We start from the raw sequence: 21,104 nt of genomic DNA, 5'->3' as shown, positions 1-21,104 counted from the left end.
TCTTCACATGAGCAATGTTTTACCAGGTGTATAGATTAATAATTACAAAACAGTAATAATAATAATAATAATAATAATAATAATAATAATAATACAGTATTATTATTATTATTATTGTAATGCTGGGTAGAATTAGGCTCGACTTCTCGTTCCTATTTCACCCAACGTGGAGCGGGGTCCTCTTTCGAGACTGGAGCTAGTGCAATAAAGAGAGGCAGGACATAAAAACTTTCGGCAACATCATACACATATATTACCACAGTCAGACACAGGACATTTCAGCAGATATTACAACACAATATTGAGCAATATAAAACCTTATCTAAGATATGTGTATCTCGCAGGATACTTGCTTTCTAGATACTAATGACAACACAACAAATCCTAGAGTATTAGCAGTGCAGTAAATACAGGTGCGCAAATAGCGCGGAAGTGGAGGGGGAGGGGATTATGACTCACTAGGAGGAGATAGGGGAGGCGCGGAGAGTGACTTAAAACGGCGAGGAGAAAGTTATAGTAATATTGGAAGACGACAGATATTAACAGGGGAGTTCATATGGTGTCTGCTAGGGAAAGTACTTTGACATATAACTCTGATTCTAGCTTGACACTTACTTTAGTTTTAAGAGGGTGAGCGAGAAATAAAGGGGGTAGCATGGGGAGGGAGGAAATATGATTAATACTTCCTTTCTTGATATTTTCTTGTCAGGATGGGGGGGATGTCTCCTTAGGCACAGGCTTACTAATTACACTTCTGTCAGAGAGGTCCTCCAGGTGAGGTATATAGAATCTCGCTTCACAACGCGTAACAGGGTCGAAATACTCGTAATGCTACTTTCACAATATTACTTCGCGGCTAACCAATAGAACATAAATGATATTTCTTCCTCACAGTCTTTCTTCCAGCAATGGGGATATGTCTTTATAAATATCCAGGGTGGCACTCGCATGTATTTTCACTCGGATCTTAGTCCACGTTCTCGACCTCTAACTTCTCATTGTGATCTGATTTACCCCGATATACATCACATAAATTCACTGCACAATACTTGTTCTAGGAGAGAGAGAGTCACACTTAACCTAATTCATTATCGTTACATTATCACCCGTATTTTCTCCGGGAAGAAAACAGGGGCATGATATCGGTGATCCGGCTGGACTGGGGGCACCGTCAAGGCGGGGCGAGCCGAGAGGGCACGGGGCGGCTCGCAAGGGCGTCCTCTCACGTCCGGGTCTTCCGGCGGCTTCCGGACTGGGCTCCGGCGTAAGGCCCTTGGGACTGGGGCCAAATAGGTCCCGGAACCTCTGGGTCAGGTCCCGGCGTTGTGGGGGAGTGGCGAGGTCTCGCCCGGGTGTCCTAGGGAGGGCCAAGAGAGGCGACGGGCTGCGGTCTCCCACGTCCAGAGGCGCCGTCAGGGGAGGACTGCGGCAGCGACTGTCACTGGGGCCCGACAGGTGTGTCTGCTCTAGGGCCAGGCGTAAAGAACAGAGACCGGGGGAGGCAGGGAGGTCTGTCCGGGATGTTCTGGAACAGGACACCTGGAGTTCAATCTCCGGTTGTGGAGACGTCCCTCTCCTACCTACGCCCTGGGAGCGACCATAGATCGTCTCTACCTGGACACTGGGGAGCGACCATTGATCGTTTCTACCAGAACACTGTGGGAGCGACCATTGATCGTCTCGACCGGAGCACTGAGGGAGCGACCATTGATCGTCTCTACCTGGACACTGTGGGAGCGACCATTGATCGTCTCAACCGGAACCCTAAGGGAGCGACCATTGATCGTCTCTACCTGGACACTGTGGGAGCGACCATTGATCGTCTCAACCGGAACACTAAGGGAGCGACCATTGATCGTCTCTACCTGGACACTGTGGGAGCGACCATTGATCGTCTCAACCGGAACCCTAAGGGAGCGACCATTGATCGTCTCTACCTGGACACTGTGGGAGCGACCATTGATCGTCTCAACCGGAACACTAAGGGAGCGACCATTGATCGTCTCTACCTGGACACTGTGGGAGCGACCATTGATCGTCTCTACCTGAACACTGTGGGAGCGACCATTGATCGTCTCAACCGGAACACTAAGGGAGCGACCATTGATCGTCTCTACCTGAACACTGTGGGAGCGACCATTGATCGTCTCTACCGGAACCCTAAGGGAGCGACCATTGATCGTTTCTACTGAACACTACGGGAGCGACCATTGATCGTCTCTACCGAAACACTGTGGGAGTGACCATAGATCGTCTCTACCAGAGGGGCGCTGTCTGGAGTATTGTTTCTAACTCCACCCCTAGCTAACTCAGTGATTCCGCCACGCGAAGGTAGTGTCTTTCACCTACGGTGGCGGCGGCGTGGTGGCTGAATGTCACAGGGGCGCACGGCCCGGGCTGACATGCGTCGTTGTTGCCCGGAGTGGTGGTGGCTGGTGGCGGCTACCCCGTGGGGTCCGTGTGGGGGTGTCGGCATTCTTGTGGGCGAACTCTGTTGTTCCTGGTTCGCCCTGTCGTCGGGGATACTACGGTATTCTCCGGGAGTTTCCTCGGGAGTACTGTTAAAGCCACGCATTTCAATTATAATTATTATTATTATTAGTATTATCATTATCATTATTATTATTATTATTATTAATTATTATTATTATTATTATTATTTTTATTCATAATGATCGTAATAATAATAACAATAATAATAATAATAATAATATGGTAATAATAATAATAATAACAATAATAATAATAATAATAATAATAATAATAATAATAATACATTATTATTATTATTATTATTATTATTATTATTATTATTATCTTTATTCATAATGATCGTAATAGTAATAATAATAATAATAATAATAATAATAACAGTAATCTATATTATAATGCCTTGATTTCTGTATGTTTGTTGGTTTGTTACCGTAACTCAGCAAAAACGGCGCAACGTAGCACAATTTTTATTAGAGCAAGGTACCATTAAAATGCTCTAACTTGAAGAATAAATCAAGTTTCAGTCCAATCGTGCCACTGGTTCCCGAGTTGACTCATTTCTAGCCTTTTGACATCGAGCGGAGGCCGCCTATGGCGGCATTTACGCGAGTAGCGATGAGAAGAAGAAGAAGAATAGTATGGTATGATGTAATATATAGCATTTGTTAATATAAAAATACTTTTTCATATTACAAATACTTTAAAAAATACATGACAGAAAATATCCACAGCAACAACCGTTCACAGACGAACCACAACTGCCGTGGCCGAGCGGGAAAATTCCGCCCGCGTGAAGTCCTCCATACCCTTCTGTAGTACTGTAGGACGATCGGGACGCTGGGGTTTGGCAGTGCACATGGACGGTGAATCCCTTACGCACGGAAAATTTGCCAAGCGGGCTCTTTGTGAACGGTCTCATTTCACTTCAGTCATTTCTAAATCTCGCGGAAAATCCGCGTGGAATAAATCCGTTACTGCGAAGCGGTTCTTCGCAACAGAAAGTCTCGGAACTTTTTTATCGTACCTAGTATAAAATAAATATTCGGTATGTATATATATATATATATATATATATATATATATATATATATATATATATATATATATATATATATATATATATCTATCTATCTATCTATATATATATATATATATATATATATATATATATATATATATATATATATATATATATATATATATATATATATATAATGGAGCCTCTGTGATACAGCGGTAAAGTGTGCGTTTTGCACGCTGGTGAGCTCCGGTTCGCCTCCCGCCAGAGTTGTAAAAACTTTGGGAAGAGTTCACCAAGCCACTTGCTACTTTGGCGGACACAAAGGGTGCTGTGGTTGAACCAGTGTCGCATACTAGTATGCTTGCACCCAGTCGTCTTAAGGTGAGCCGATTACACTTGGTTCACAGACTACACACACATCCAAAGCCACTACAGCACTACAATCACACTCACAAGCATTTCTCACCCTACATACAGTCCCTACCAGACAGTCTAAGCCACTGGGTAGAGATACATTGGCTGAATCGTCCCTGCTTCGGTAGGGATAGGTCGGTCCTGCAGTGGACCTCAACGGCCGATGATATATATATATATATATATATATATATATATATATATATATATATATATATATATATATATATATCAATCCATCACCCAATCCTACATTGCCCCATGAGGAGCGTAGGAGCCCAGGGCTAGGCAGTTGGTCCCGACAATTAAGATGTGAGTGACCAGCCTCACTCATCCCTGAGTGACATTACATGAGCAATCAACCCCAACCATCCCTTGAATATAAACCCTCACCGGCTCAATCCGATTGGAGCACAATAATTACCCACTAAACCACCAGGCACCAAAATTTGGTTATATGGTTACCACCCAACGTAGTAAATGGTTTCCTTGTGTACAGGAAACCATTTGGCCTGTCACTCATTATAGAGTCACCCACAGGTAGAAGGAAGCGGAAAGAATGAAGGAAAGGAAGACAGAAGAGGATGGAAGGAAAGAAGGATGGAGGAGAGGAAAGGGCAGACACCCAACAGCAGCACTACACTGAGTGAGTGGATGGTGAGCGCCCCCACCTATCACATTACATATATATATATATATATATATATATATATATATATATATATATATATATATATATATATATATATATATATATATATATATATATATAATTATCATCATCATTATCATCATCAGCAGCAGTAGCCATTGCAAATTCTCTGCTGAACAAGGGCCTCTCCCAACCTTTACCACAAATATATCTTTCCCCTAAGGGGTTGCATAAGAGCTACAGGAATACATCACAGCATAGGTCTATGTACCACTGGTGGTCCGACCTTAATAGTAATGGCACTAACTATCTAACTGCAGAGGTTGAAGAATGATAAGACTTTAAAAACAAGAGAGGTTAAAAAGAAAAAAAAATGTGTGGCCTTAATTCACAATAATATTATACACTAGTATATCCATAAAAGTGCAGGTAGAGGAGAGGATGCTGGGGACGTGAAAAAAACGATGGTGTAAACAAAGGTACGGTGAGAGAGAACGAGAGAGAGAGAGAGAGAGAGAGAGTCAACGTGTGTGTGTGTGTGTGTGTGTGTGTGTGTGTGTGTGTGTTGCTAATGAAGCACTGAGTAAGGAGAATGTTGATGAGGGAGAGTGCTGGTGATTAAGAAAATGCCGAAATATAAAGTTCAACACAGTCAACAGAGAAAAAGCATTTTAATGAAATACACCTTTACCCCAATCAGTAGGGCAATGTTCCTTCTATATTACTCTCACTAACACCATACAATTTTATTTAGTCTAGGGGAAATCACTCGATGTAGTGCTGCTGTCGGGTGTCTGCCCTTTCCTCTCCTCCATCCATCTTTCCTTCCATCCTCTTCTGTCTTCATTTCCTTCATAATTTTGCTTGTCCTTCTGCCTACTGGTAACTTTACACTCCCTCTTCTGTCTTTCCTTCATTCTTTCCTCGTCCTTCTGCCTACGGGTAACTTTACACTCCCTCTTCTGTCTTTCTTTCCTTCATTCTTTCCTCTTCCTTCTGCCTGTGGGTGACACTACTCTGAGTGACAAGCCAATTGGTTTCCTGTACACCATGAAGCCATTTACTACGCTGGGTGGTAACCATGTAACTAAATTTTGGCGCCTGGTGGTTTAGTGGGTATTTATTGTGCTCCAATCAGATTGAGCCGGTGAAGGTTTCTGTCCAAGGGTTGGTTGGGGTTGATTGCTCATGTAATGCCACTCAGGGATGAGTGAGGCTGGACACTCTCATCTTAAATGTCGGGACCAACTGCCTTGCCCCGGGCTCCTACGCTCCTCATGGGGCAATGTAGGATTGGATGATGGATGGATGGAAAGCTCGATCTGTCAAAAAGTTAATCTCTTCACTACGGAAACCCTCCACTCCAAGAACTCACCCTGATGCTAAAAAATAAATAAATAAATAAATAAATAAATAAAAACTTCGGGATTAACAAGAACTGTACGGCTTTCACTTTTACTTGGACGGGATTTTTGTCATTTTGCAGCTTAATTTTCATGTATCAGTGACAGAAAGAGAATGCCATGGCTTTACATCCTTTCCATAGCACTTCATCGTGATTAGCATGATATTCTGGCGTTAATTTATTGTTACACCTCCGTATTCGCGAGTGAAGAGATGGTATTTTAAAGCCAAGATAGAGTAAAATCAATAGGGGAATCGGTGGTGCAGTGGCTAACATGTCCAGCTTTGAACTGGAAAACCCTGGATTCGATTCCCAAGTCTGTTAGATTCTTGTACGAAATTTGTTTCCTCCTCGCCCTTTTTCTCCCCAGTACATATTATTATTGTGAAAGTGAATCAAAGGAGTCTTGAGTTACTTCTGTCACCATTAACCCTCTCATGGTCGGAACAGCTCTGGCACTCTATTCCACCTAACCTCAGACACTTTTGTTCAGCTGAGGGAGTCAAAAGAGCCTGAAAGTGAAAGGTAATTGCTTCAAACCCCATCGACGGGGAGGCTCTATAAAACCTAGATGCAATTGTCTATTAGTAACAAGAGCTTCTAGGCAGAAATAAATGTTGGCAGACTGAAAGAAAAAAAAAAATGATATGAAGACTTTTATATATTCTCACTACCTTCGGATGATTTTAATGAGTTTTAAAGTTATTTATATAACTAGGAAAATTAGACACAACTTCAATAAACCTTTTACTACTATCAACTCTTGCTCAATAGAATTAAATCGTCTGGTGGCAGCAAGAATAACCTGAACAAGACGCCCCTGCAGACTGGAGGAATATGAATAATTAAACAAATCAGCAGACAGCACAGCGCCTGAGCAGACATAATGCTTCATCAGATGACACAGCACTTCAGCAGACAACACCAACATAACACCAGCTGACAATTCAACACTTCACAAGACATGCTTCAGCAAACGTGATACTTCGTTAAACAGCACTTCAGCAGACATGATAGCTCAGCAGATAACACATTATTTCACAAGAAATGATACTACAGCATTCGAAACAGTACTTCAGTAGACATTAGAATCTAGAGGTCAACGTAGCACTTCAATACACAAAACTCAGCAGACAGTATAGCAAATGAGCACGCAAAATAACACCAACTTACCTCACAAAGCAACACTTCAGCACACAAAACAGCACTTAAGCAGATCTCATAGAACTTCAAAAGACATAACACCCCAACACCCAACCCAGACTTCACCAGCCAACACAGTGCTTTAAAAATATATATATTACTTTGCAGTATCAACATGCACATTCTCAGCAAGATAATCAGAGCACAGCAGTATCAAGCACACCTCAATAAGCGCAATACTAATGGAACACCTCAACAATACATTTATACACGTCCACAACAACACTAACGAGAACCAACACATCACCATCACCGACGACTTCAACAGCTAACAAGGTGCTGCCTGAGAATGACGTGGTTTGTGTGTGTGTGTGTGTGTGTGTGTGTGTGTGTGTGTGTGTGTGTGTGTGTGTGTGTGTGTGTGTGTGTGTGTGTGTGTGTGTGTGTGTGTGTGTGTGTGTGTGTGTGTGTAAGAGAGAGAGAGAGAGAGAGACGGAACCCTATATATCATGTTGGTGACGAGGGTTGACGTGTGAGACGTGGTGGGTGGGTGGGTGAGAGAGAGAGAGAGAGAGAGAGAGAGAGAGGTGAGAATGGCAGCCTCCCCATCTGTCGAGTTGGTGAGGTGGGTTGTCAAGGCTGCAATGCATAGCAAGGAAGGTTCCTCATTACCAACCACTCTCACGCGTCCCACTCCACCGCCCAATCTGATTCACGCCGGGGTAATCCAGACTGGTGGAACGGGCGAGGCGAGAGAGTGAAAAGCCAGCGAAGGGAGAGGAAAGAATCTAAAGCCGGATACAAACTTAATAAACAGACAGCGAGAAAGTAAGAGGGAGAGTGAAAAGTACGCGAAGGAAGAGTAGAGCCTGCTGGGAAAGACTATAAAGCCACATGCAAGCTTAGTATACCATGATGCGAAAATACTAAACAGGCAGCGGTAAAGTAGAGGAAGAGATAGAAGCAAGCAAAGGAAGAGTAAATCCGGTTGGAAAAAAAATCAAGGCATGCTGGGAAGTTGGTACACAGACAGTGAAAAAATATGGGGAGAGTGAAAAGCCGGTAAAGAATTAATAAAGCCGGTTGGGAAAGAATGTAAAGCCTGATGCAGAGGAATGAAGAGGCAGGTTAGTGAAAAAAATAAAGCCAGTAATGAATAGGTAAAAAGTGAGTTGGATGAGAGTAAAAAAATAAATAAATAAATAAAGTAAAATGATAGCAAAAGAGTGCAAAGTCGGCTACGAAACAGTAAAGCTGTGAGTGAAAAAATACAATTGATGAGATATTATTCAGCCAGCAGTGAAAGACTTAAAGTTTATATAGAGGCAAGAGAGTACATCCATCAAGAAGGGAGTGAGAAAGGGAGTGAGAGATTAAGTTTCAAGTCACTCTTCCACAGCCTTTCAACACACAGTGCCTGTTACACGCAGGGATAATACACCCTAAAGCAACGGCAACCAGGGTAGAGGGAGAATGGAAAGCAGGTACTGAAGGAGCAAAACCCAGTGAAACACAAGAATACCCGTAGCGAAGGAATTAATCTGGGCGGGAAAGAGTAAAGCCACTTGTGAGAGTAAAATAATAGTAGAAAAAAAAAATAAAAATCCAGTGCAAAAGGATAAGCATTAGAACGAAGAAGTAAAGCCTGTCGGAAAAGAGTAAACATACGATCATGAAAAATAAAGCCGGTTGAAATAGACTGAAGCCGATTGGGAATGGAAAAATCTGCCTGGGAGAAGGTAAAAAGCCTACAGAGAAAAGAATAACTAACAAGCGGAGAAAAAATTAAGAGCCAGCAGCGATAAAGTCGGCAGTAAATGAGTGAACAACCTGCCATAAAAACGTAAAACTGGAAATGAGAGGCAAAAGCCTAATGGAAAGAGTAAAGTTGGGGAGGAATAAAAGGCAGGCAGGGAAAGACAAAATACGATAGCGAAAGAATGAGGCCAACTGAGAATGGCTAAAGCCGGCACCAGTGAAAAATAAAACTAGAATAGATAAATATATAAATTTAAAAAAAATAAAATAGTCGGGAGCGAAAGTGAACATCAGAACGCAAGAACTCAACTTGTATGGCAAGAGCCAAGAAGCCGTATGTGAAAGAAAATCTCTCTCTCTCTCTCTCTCTCTCTCTCTCTCTCTCTCTCTCTCTCTCTCTCTCGTGTGAAATAGAGGAGCCTGCCTTCGCTAGCCACACCTGCACACCTATTTCCCAACACACCTGCAACCCCTGTTCCAGATTCGTCATTTTTAGCGATGCTCTGTGTATCTATTTTGTCTATTTATTTGTTTCCTATCGATGCACCCAGTTTCTATGCAAGTATCTGTTTACTCATACTCTGTCAGTGTTGTATATCTATATAATATGTAATTAACTACTGTTATGTGTTGCCTTTTGTGGTAGGTGGGGGCGCTCACCATCCACTTACTCAATGTAGTGCTGCTGTCGGGTGTCTGCCCTTTACTCTCCTCCATCCTTCTTTCCTTCCATCCTCTTCTGTCTTTCTTTCCTTCATCCTTTCCTTATCCTTCTGCCTACGAGTGATTTTACACTCCCTCTTCTGTCTTTCTTTCCTTCATTCTTTCCTTGTCCTTCTGCCCACGGGTGACCTTACACTCCCTCTTCTGTCTTTCTTTCCTTCACTTTTTCCTCTTCCTTCTGCCTGTGAGTGACTCTACACCAAGTGACAAGCCAAATGTTTCCAGTAATCCAGGAAACCATTTACTACCTTGGGTGGTAACCATATAACCAAATTTTGACGCTTGGTGGTTTAGTGGCTAATTTATTGCGCTCCAGTCGGATTGAGCCGGTTGTCACGAGTCGGCTCGTGACATCATTTGGTGGGAAACCGCGAACTCTAGTGGAATCCCAGTGTTTATCGTTCAGTTTAACCGCTACGTATTCACCCAGTCGGGAGTGTTTTTCAGGCAATTTTTCAATGTGCCATAAATGATCGTCTTTGTGCGAGACATTAGCACTTCCGCTGAGCGATTTATTATGGGCGTGTTTCTCTCATTCTAGCCGTTAGCAATGCGGCCACAACACTCGCCTCTTTCCCACGAGTTGAAGTCAGTCAGGGTTTGTACGTCGTGAAAGCAGGTTGGGCCCCGTGCGTAGCAGTGCCGCCGTTGTCCAGTTCCTGAATTTCCACACCAGTTCCTGAATTTCCACCTAGTGTGATTGGCGAGAGACTTAGCGAGTGCAGTGTCCTTCCAGTAATGACACCCAGTCATCTGCTTTGTCCACTTTTCTGACCAGTATTTTCTTTTTGTATTTTCCTAGGTTTAAGAGTTTAGCTTTTGAGTGAGCGAGTAAGTGCGATCTCCTTAGTTTGAATTCATTTTGAAATGTAACGTAATTTTATTTTATTGTAATCAATAAATTTAACAGTTCTTTTTCTCGAGCTTAATGTAATGTAAACTCGTGTTTTATTTTCCATATTAAGCTTATTTCACTTATAGCTCCTAGTTTGCATAAACGCTTTGCTATTCATAACTGGTATTTAGGCCAGTCCTTTCGTATTAAGCTTAAAATCCGTTGTGCCATCTAGGAGTTACTGCACCAGCAAGAGTCTGTTATCATTAATAGCATCAGATATTGATTGTCAGGGATGGAGTCACTTTCTCCAGAGGCTAACAGTACTAACAAATAGCAATTGTGAGGAATTAGTCTCTGCTGCGTACTGTTGAGAAAGTTTATAAATTCTCGTCCTTAGAGAATCGGCGAAGCAAGCCAGAATAAAGTAATCATTGCTTGATTTTCACAAGACAACTCTTTGTCCCTGCTCTTCAGTATTATTGAAAATTATCCTTTAATATTGTATAATCTTGAACAACCCCGTGACAATTGGTGACCTCATTCCAGGATATTAACTCCTAGCTCTAAAGCTATTCACGAGATAATACTCACTCGATCATACTTAGGTATTTATCATTAAAGTCTATAGGCACTACCTTACTGGTGATTATTGATTCATTTTTATTAATTTACATAATAGTTTTCACAGTCAGTTGTTTGTTTAATTTTCTTTCTTTACCAGTTTAATTAGATAAAACTGGTCACCACTAACCTGTGCCTATAATCTTTATTCTCGATTATTGACATCTTTCTCTGAAAAAATTGCAGTCAGTATTGAGTTGCTAGTTTATTGAGTTAGCTTCATGTCCACCAGCGTCTACGTACAGGAAGCCAAAGATATGGGTCTTACAGACCCAACCGAAATTAAGAATCATGTTCTCTTTCGGCTTAGTCACGAGCAGCAACGCGAAAGTGATACTCTTGAAGAGCATAGAATCCAACGGGAACACGAGCGAGAACAACGGGAACACGAGCGAGAACAGCACGAACACGAACAAAAACAACGCGAACTCGAGTTAGAACAAGAGCGAGAACAACACGAATATGAGCGTGAACAACGAGACAGAGAACGATAACACGAACGTGCCGAGCGAGAAGCACGCGAAAAACATGAATTTGAAGTGCTGAAGCTCAAGCGAGATTCCTTGGCTTCAGACACATCTGGTGCAGCTGGCCCAAGCTCCAAGAGCGCTCTCCCTGCACATGTTATGGCGACCCCACACATCAAGCTTCCCCCATACAAGGAAGGCGAGCGAATCGAGCCATACATAGCTCGTTTTGAAGACATGGCTCAACTTTACCAGCTGGATGATGCAACTAAGCGGCTTCAGTTTCTCGGCCTGTTTGAGGGCCCTGCCCTCGATATTCTCCACAGAATTCGTGGAGACAATCTCACGTATGAGATGATGAAGGTCACACTCGTCAAAGCATATGGTCTCACAGTTGACGACACCAAGAGTCAGTTCATGAGGGTGCGTTTACAGGATAAAGAGACTGCCGTTCAGTTTCTTGACCGGCTTACTGCTTACTTAGACGAGTAGATGGAGAAAGATGAAACTCCTTCCACGTGTGATGGGATAATCGACCTTATGCTGCGCACGCAGCTAGAAAAGTCGTGGCCTACTGAACTTACGGCTCAACTTAAGATCTGCCAGGTAAGAGATGCCACCCAAATGGTGAAGAAGGCTGACTCATTCTTTACTGCACACGGGTATCAAACTCGCAAGCAGTATACCTGGAACAGGAAAGCTGATAAATCTGGGAAACCGTCACAGACTGAACCCCAGCAACAAGGCCGTTTTCAGAATAATGGCCAAGGTCCAAAACTGCAGAAGAAGGACCAGGGGCAAAACACTCAGAAACCTGAGTGGAAGTGGTAAAACAGGTACCCTAACCAGCAGTAGTATCAGCCACACAATCGACTGTCGGGACAAACCTTTTCAGCACCAGCCCCAGTGTATCGGAGGCAGGAGGCAAACGCAGCCTTCATTCCTCAGCAGCAGCACAGTGGTGTCGTCCCTAGCAGTACGGGTACTTCCCCACAGTTCACTAGTCCCACAGCGACAGTGAACTCCCCTCCACAGATGGCCAATGCTCCATCTCCCCAGGCAGTGAGTACGACCCCTCAAGTATCTAATTCACAGGACACCATGTTTGCCGCATCATTTATTCAGCAGCCTAATCAGTGGCTAGCTGCTTCCTCCACAGGCCCTCCCACAGGTGACAGTGCCTTCCTTGTTCAGCCAGGGTTTGTGGGAGGCATTCCTGTGAAGGTCCTGAGAGACAATGGTTCCTCAGGTTGCTCTGTCAGGCAGAGTCTAGTTCGGCCTGAGCAGTACACAGGTCGACAGATCCAAGCTAACCTTATTGATGGATCAGTGAGATTGTTCCCTGAGGCACGTATCTAGGTGGCATCTCCATTTTACACTGGTACGACAGTTGCAGTTGTCATGCCAGAACCTTTATTTGACCTAATCATAGGCAATATTCCCGGTGCCAAGTATAGTTGCACCGAAGATGACGCTACTCAGACTTTGGCCGCAGTAACACGAGCCATGGCTCCAGACTGTGTCACCCCAGTGACCATTGAATCGCCGCAAGATCTGATGTGTAGCCAAGTTGTTGTTCATGAACAACAATCTGACCCAACACTTGCTGCCGTGCAAAAGAAACAAAAGGGTAGAGTGATAAAGTATTCACGGGGAGGTCGAGCCAAGTTCCTTTGCAAACAAGGACTGCTCTACCGTGAGTCACGAACACCCAAGGGAGAGGTTCATCTGCAATTTGTCGTTCCCGCCAGGTACCGCCAAGCAGTGTTAGAATGGGGTCATTGTTCAGCCTCAGGAGGTCACATGGGCAAAAGGAAGACCCAGGGCCATATCCGAGCTGACTTTTTCTGGCCAGGGATGGGACAAGACAGATAGATTTGTGCATTCCTGCAATGTGTGTCCACATACCACTAATCAGGGACATGTCCTTCCTGCGCCATTTGAAACCACACCCGTGATCTCTGAGTCAGTTGAGAGACAGGGCAGTGGTGAAGTAGGTGCAGACCTGATGTCTCGCCTGCTAACTGCTAACTAACACGGGCAACTGTTGTATGTTGGGTACAGTAAGATAGGTGTTCTCAGAGATTTGAGTAATCCAAGGACCAGCCTGGTTCCCAGTTAAAAGCGTAGACCTGACGTCTCACCCGTTGGCCCCACAGGACACAGTATGTCCAGGGCCTGTACAATACAAATGTACCGTAAGTTAAGGGGGAAGTTTGAGAACTCCGCAGAGACAGTCCGAGGCTGTGTATGAATTACCTTGTGGAACATCTCGAGCTGTGGGCCTCTCTGAGGATTCCCGGAGAATGCACATTATCCACATGAGTGTTCACACCCACGGTGGGTGGGTGTTAAAATGTGACCTGCCCGAGATTGGTAGGGGTTCTCAGCTTCCCGTTATTAGTCGTAAGCATAGTGTTAGGTTAACCAGTAAACTGCCCGTTCTAATAGATTTGAGCAATTCAAGAACTGACACGTTTCCTGGTTAATAATGTTAGGTTAACTAGTAAACTGCCCGTTCCAAGAGATTTGAGCAATTCAAGAACTGGCACATTTCCTAGTTAATAAGCATTAACCAGTAAACTATAAGGTTCTAAGAAATTTGTGAATTCAAGAATTACGTTTCCTGGTTAATAATGACATAAGTACTGATTGCTAGGCAGAGAGAGAGAAATGACACTTTTGATGCTCCACCGTGATTCCTTTCTCAGGTGCAGCTGGTGGGTGCAGTATTGCTGTGCAGATCAGCTGGTCATCCCTGTCGCATGATGCTGCCCCTTCTCTTCTGCCTCGTCGTCATTATTTACTACAAATTTGTATTACATGATTTTACACATAGGCACAGTTACACCACAACTGTCACACCTACACCATGTATTACACACATCATGTATTACACACATCATGCTACATAACAATTAGTTGTTAATATAAATGTAGCGAATTTTTCGCTCAGTTTGACCTGAGTACAGGATTTTTCACAGTCGTCACAGAGTTTTTCCCTCAAGTTTGCTTCTATTAACAGTAAATACGAGGTTTTTTCGCTCACTGGCGACTGTGACTTTCTCCTGTAGCAGGATAGCACACAAACACCACAGTGTGAATCTTGTTTGACTGAGTTAGGATTTATATGTATGTATATTGAAATTTTCTTTTCTGAAGAAATTTTTTTTTTAATTTTTATGGGGCATAATGTCACGGGTCGGCTCGTGACATCATTTGGTAGGAAACCGCGAACTGTAGTGGAATCCTAGTGTTTATTGTTCAGTTTAACCGCTACATATTCACCAGGTCGGGAGTGTTTTTCAGGCAATTTTTCAATGTGTCATAAATGATCGTCTTTGTGCGAGACATTAGCATTTATTATGGGCATGTTTCGCTCATTCTAGCCATTAGCAATGCAGCCACAACACTCGCCTCTTTCCCACGATTTGAAGTCAGTCAAGGTTTGTACGCCGTGAAAGCAGGTTGGGCCCAGTGTGTAGCAGTGCTGCCATTGTCCAGTTCCTGAATATCCACCTGGTGTGATTGGTGAGAGACTTAGCGAGTGCAGTGTCCTTCCAGTAATGACACCCAGTCATCTGCTTTGTCCACTTTTCTGACCAGTATTTTCTTTTTGTATTTTCCTAGGTTTAAGAGTTTAGCTTTTGAGTGAGCGAGTAAGTGCGAGCTCCTTAGTTTGAATTCATTTTGAAATGTAACATAATTTTATTTTATTGTAATCAATAAATTTAACAGTTCTTTTTCTTGAGCTTAATGTAATGTAAACTCGTGTTTTATTTTCCATATTAAGCTTATTTCACTTATAGCTCCTAGTTTGCATAAACGCTTTGCTATTCATAACTGGTATTTAGGCCAGTCCTTTCGTATTAAGCTTAAAATCCGTTGTGCCATCTAGGAGTTAATGCATCAGCAAGAATCTGTTATCATTAATAGCATCAGTTATTGATTGTCAGGGGTGAAGTCACTTTCTCCAGAGGCTAACAGTACAAACAAACAGCAATTGTGAGGAATTAGTCTCTGCTGTGTACTGTTGAGAAAGTTTATAAATTCTCGTCCTTAGAGAATCGGCGAAGCAAGCCAGAATAAAGTAATCATTGCTTGATTTTCACAAGACAACTCTTTGTCCCTGCTCTTCAGTATTATTGAAACTTATCCTTTAATACTGTATAATGAAAAACCCCATGACACCGGTGAAGGTTTATATCCAAGGGATAGTTGGGGTTGATTGCTCATGTAATGCCACTCAGGGATGAGTGAGGCTGGTCACTCTCATCTTAAATGTCGGGACCAACTGCCTAGCCCCGGGCTCCCATGCTTCTCCTGGGGCAATGTGGGATTGGATGAAGGATGGATGGATGGATCTGCTGTTTTGCCAGTATTGTACTTAGCTTATTTCTCGTTACGAAGACACTGTTCATCATTTCTCCCATTTCTATAGATTAATCAGGCTTAGTATCTGTTGCATATTTATTCTCTATACATATTTTTTGTTTTTTTGTTTTTTAAGCTATGTGTTTTCCTATAATCTACTTTATCTGCTTAGTTGCCGTCTAAAGTATTTACTTGTTTAACTATTCACTTATTTTCTATCTTCGTACATTACTCGTTTTCCATTTAATTGTTTGTTTGTTTGTGTGTGTGTGTGTGTGTGTGTGTGTGTGTGTGTGTGTGTGTACCTTGAGGTGCTTAGCCGCGGTGCTTATCTCCGTAACTTATGTCTTTGAGTCTTTGGTGGAGTATTAACCCAATACCCCGGTACACAAAGTCATTACATCATCCAGGATAAGTTTTACCCTAGGTACTCCTTTTATATCAACCCACAAATGAAGAATCGACACTTCAGTCGAGTGACGCCGGCTGCCTGTCCAGGATTCCAACTCTTGTGCTAATGGGGCGGCACTTTCGCTGTCAGTGGTGTGGCCGTCAGGTGAATGTCAACTAGAGGTAGTTTTTCTTAACGTAATGCAAGACCGCGTAGTTATTAAGGAAAACTTCACATTTTATAAAATGGAAATGTACTTTTTTCGTCATATAAAACTTGACATGTTCTATACCACCCAAGCCAGACGATCATTAAGGCATGACAGTTTTCTTGATTTCAGGCCTTATACTATCGTTTACAGGGAATTTCCCATCCACCCCTTATATTAAAGGAATACGCTCGATATTAACTTTTCAAGAAAATAAATTTTTGAGCTGTATTTCCTTTCTAGATGCATTGTGGCAGCGTTACTCTGATACATGACCATAATGAAATGCCAAGAACTCAGGCCCCGAGCTGTCGAAAGAGTCACTCGGTATGCCTCCGCCAAGCCCTGCGCACGGACTCGCCATACAGTCTTCATGACAGCGTTCATTGTGGGTTGAAATGAGACTTAAGATACGCTAAGTCGACCCCATATGATTTTGACCTTCAACCTGTTGCCCTTGCTGACCTGGTCAGTTCACTGTCCCTTCATATGTATCACTGACAAAAGTTTGGTCGAAATCCGTAGAGGGGTTCAGAAGATATCGCACCCACAAGGATAAACTAAGTCGACCTCATATGACCTTGACCTTTGACCCCTTGACCTAGCCGACCTAATCAGTTCATCCTCTCCTCATACTGCATCACTGATAAACGTTTGGTGGAAATCCATTAATGGGTTCAGGAGATATCGCGTCCACAAGTGTTATGGACACACGGACCCACGGACCCACGCACGCACAAAAGCACGCACGGACTGCCAGACCAATAGCTTCTCTCTCTCTCTCTCTCTCTCTCTCTGTATGTGTGTATCTATCTATCTATCTGTCTATATCTATATCTATATCTATCTATCTATCTATATCTATCTATCTATCTATCTATCTATCTATCTATCTATATATATATATATATATATATATATATATATATATATATATATATATATATATATTCCTCCGAACTTTGAGTCTGTGCTTAGAGCCTGAAATCGAAACCGCTTTTTTACATTTAAAGCGTAAACATTATCGCTCAGAAATGCATGTGAGGTGAAATCCATAACACAAAATTAATCTGAGGTAAGTGATACGGATGGAAAGTGGTGGTCGTCGAACCTCCCCTCCTCAGATCTTAGATTCATCGTTGTTATCTGTCGTACTATCGTACTAAACTCCCTGCCGCTGAGAAGCAAAAATTTATTGTAAATAGCAAAATGGGTGGTTGAAGAGGCTGTAAGTTTAAGATATGTCCTGCCTTCATCGCACAAGCATAATAGATAAACGCAATGTTTAGTGAGGAGAGTGAAATTTATTGAAATTGCTACAAGAACATAAAGAGGATTGATGATGTGAGTTATGGAGCAATGTATTAGAGATTAGGGATGGAAGGCTGAGTTATGATAGTGATTTGTGGCGTGCTCAGCCTCGTAAAGGAAAAAAAAAAACACCGAGCTTATAATAAATTACATTAGTTCTCATCCCCTTAGCTACTGTGAAGTCATTGTTTTTCTATTCTTCTTACTGGCTGACTACCACATGAAGCGTAGGAAAGGCCTTTCGTAGTGAAAGGGTTACGAATACATCGACCCGGGTTGCAGGTTTGAGAGGTATTAACTGTGTACTGAGAAGCTTAGCAGTGAAAGCAGACGAGTACCTAAAAAAAATAGATATATGCGGATTAAATTTAATTCTGAACTTACACAACGCCAAGAGGATGAGGGAGGAAAGGAAACGCTCGACTCCCCCCAACCCTTCCCTGTCTCAAAGTATAAGCTGAACGGAACAGCAGTCCTTGCTTAAGAAAATATAGATAGTTGTATATTTATATCCGGCTCGCGATATCGAGGCGAGTGTTTTCTTAACATCTAATGATGATCTAGACCTTGGCTTCGTTCAGCATGTCTGTGGATCTATGCGTGCACGTGTGTGTGTGTGTGTGTGTGTGTGTGTGTGTGTGTGTGTGTGTGTGTGTGTGTGTGTGTGTGTGAACAAAATCATTCAAACAATTTTTATCTAATTTTAACCATATTTGTCGGAAGAACTATATTTTAGACAAGGGGTTAGCCTTTTTTTAACAATAGGTCAAATGTCAAGGTCATATGACAAGGCAAATTTAATACATATATATATTTTTTTTTTCGATTTGGACCACACATATTCAAAAGATTCAGGGTAAGACAAGACAGATGGAATTCAGTTTTTATAGCAGACAGGCAAGGGACACGGTCACATGGGAAGGTCGCAAGTCAAGGTCATCTTAAACAGTTCTCATCCAGTTTACACCACACTCGGCGTAAGGGTTGAGTAAGAACGCAGGATCGTTAGAAAATTAAAAAATATATATATATAATAATAATAATAATAATAATAATAATAATAATAATAATAATAATAATCTATCGATGGTCAAGTTCACAATGTGATGTCAAATTTCGACCTGCCTGTCTGTGTGTAAATATATATATCCATCATCCAAATCCTACGTTGCCCCATGAGGAGCGTAGGAGCCCGGGGCTAGGCAAGTTGGGCCCGACATTTAAGATGAGAGTGACCAGCCTCACTCATCCCTGAGTGGCATTACGTGAGCAATAAACCCCAACCACCCCTTGGATAAAAACCTTCACCGCCTCAATCCGATTGGAGCACAATAATTACCCACTAAACCACCAGGCGCCAAAATTAGTTATATGGTTACAACTCAGCGTAGTAAATGGTTTCCTGGTGTACAGGAAACCATTTGGCTTGTCACTCAGTGTAGAGTCACCTATAGGCAGAAGAAAGAGGGAAGAATGAAGGGATGAAAGACAGGAGAGGGAGTGTAAAGTCACCCGTAAGCAGAAGGACGAGGAAAGAATGAAGGAAAGAAAGATAGAAGAAGATGGAAGGAAAGAAGGATGGAGGAGATGACAGGGCAGACACCCGAAAGCAGCACTACATTGAGTGAGTGGATGGTGAATGCCCCACCTACCACCATATATATATATATATATATATATATATATATATATATATATATATATATATATATATATATATATATATATTGTTACGGAACAGCGAAAGATAATGTACACTTTAAGTGAATACAAAAAATCACTACTGTCCCGTAAAGTTCCAGGTTCAAAACAAAAGAGTTAGGTAAAATTACAAGTTAAAGTTTAATGCTCAAACTAACAACAAAACATTCAGGACTCATAAAGATAATGTAATGGCGAAAAACAGGTTAAATATATGGTTAACTGCAATAGCCTCTATTAACATGAAATTAGCAAGAGTAAATTTACCTAAGTCAGCCCTGATAAAATGAAAATACACTGGGTAATGCTCAGTTAATGCAAGATAAATTGTTACAGATACAAAATAGTATTAAAACTGGCTGACAAAATGAATCCTACATAAATTACAAAAACTTCACTAGGCCTACAAATTAAACTTATGCTATACAGTACAAGAACAAAATGCAACAACACTTATACTCAAATTACACAGCTGCTAGATGGTTGGAGACTTCCTGAGCACTCAATAATAACTGTACAGGGGAGGACAGAGATGCGAACAAAATGAGGAGTAGATCTAAGTGGCCATGATGCAGAGACTGAGCTCATTATATAGGGGCCGGCAGAGCTTGATACAACTTGTAAGAAGGATGCGCAAATGAAGCCATAGGGGACAAAGAGCTGACAATCCTACTCTGAACAACAGAAAGGACGACTTACTCTACTATAACGGTAGAAGGGGGGGACTGAGGCAGAACACGCTCGTGATCAAACATGCAGCAACTGTGCGTTAAAATTACACAAAGGATGATGAAGTCATAGGCTATGTAACAATATATATATATATATATACCCCAAACGGGGTGGCCAAGGGCTTAGAGTTAACTGTTTTACAAGGAGGGGCACTAATCCTCCACCGACCCCACTTGACACGTAGGGATGCCAACCGCATCTGGTGTTCCCAGGCGGTCACCCATCCAAGTACTAACCAGACCCAACGTTGCTTAACTTCGCTGATCGGACGGGAAGCAGTGTACTCAACTTGGTATGGCCGTTATATATAGATATATATATATATATATATATATATATATATATATATATACGTGGTATGGCCGTTATATATATATATATATATATATATATATATATAACGGCCATACCACGTTGAGTACACCGCTTCCCGTCCGATCAGCGAAGTTAAGCAACGTTGGGTCTGGTTAGTACTTGAATGGGTGACCTCCTGGGAACACCAGATGCTGTTGGCATCCCTACGTGTCAAGTGGGGTCGGTGGAGGATTAGTGCCCCTCCCTGTAAAACAGTTAACTCTAAGCCCTTGGCCACCCCGTTTGGGGTACATGGCGTCTGACAATGAATGAATATATATATATATATATATATATATATATATATATATATATATGGAGCCTCTGTGGTACAGTGGTAGAGTGTGGGTTTCGCACGCTGGTGAGCGCGGGTTCACCTCCCGCCAGAGTTGTAAAAACCTTGGGATTTTGATTTTGAATCAAGTTTTGGAAGTGTAGATGGATAGCCAAGGGGGTTGAGCTTATGTTTTTGAGATCACAACGTCAAAGGTCAAGGTC

The 21,104-nt window shown here is 42.3% G+C and overlaps 1 non-coding gene and 1 pseudogene across 1 annotated transcript; one reads left to right on the top strand and one right to left on the bottom strand.

Moving 5' to 3' along the window:
- Positions 1 to 20,439: 20,439 nt before the first annotated feature.
- LOC145406911 (5S ribosomal RNA) lies at positions 20,440 to 20,558 on the bottom strand (annotated as a pseudogene).
- Positions 20,559 to 20,648: 90 nt separating this feature from the next.
- LOC145406981 (5S ribosomal RNA) lies at positions 20,649 to 20,767 on the top strand. The gene has a single exon (XR_013898646.1). It is a non-coding gene; the product is annotated as a 5S ribosomal RNA (ribosomal RNA).
- Positions 20,768 to 21,104: the final 337 nt, after the last annotated feature.

This window comes from Coenobita brevimanus, chromosome 71, assembly GCF_032717465.1.
Source record: "Coenobita brevimanus isolate Jiangsu-jjx chromosome 71, ASM3271746v2, whole genome shotgun sequence".
Classification (NCBI taxonomy): domain Eukaryota; kingdom Metazoa; phylum Arthropoda; class Malacostraca; order Decapoda; family Coenobitidae; genus Coenobita; species Coenobita brevimanus.
The sequence above is the reverse complement of the archived record's forward strand: the minus strand, read 5'-3'. Positions and strand labels throughout refer to the sequence as shown.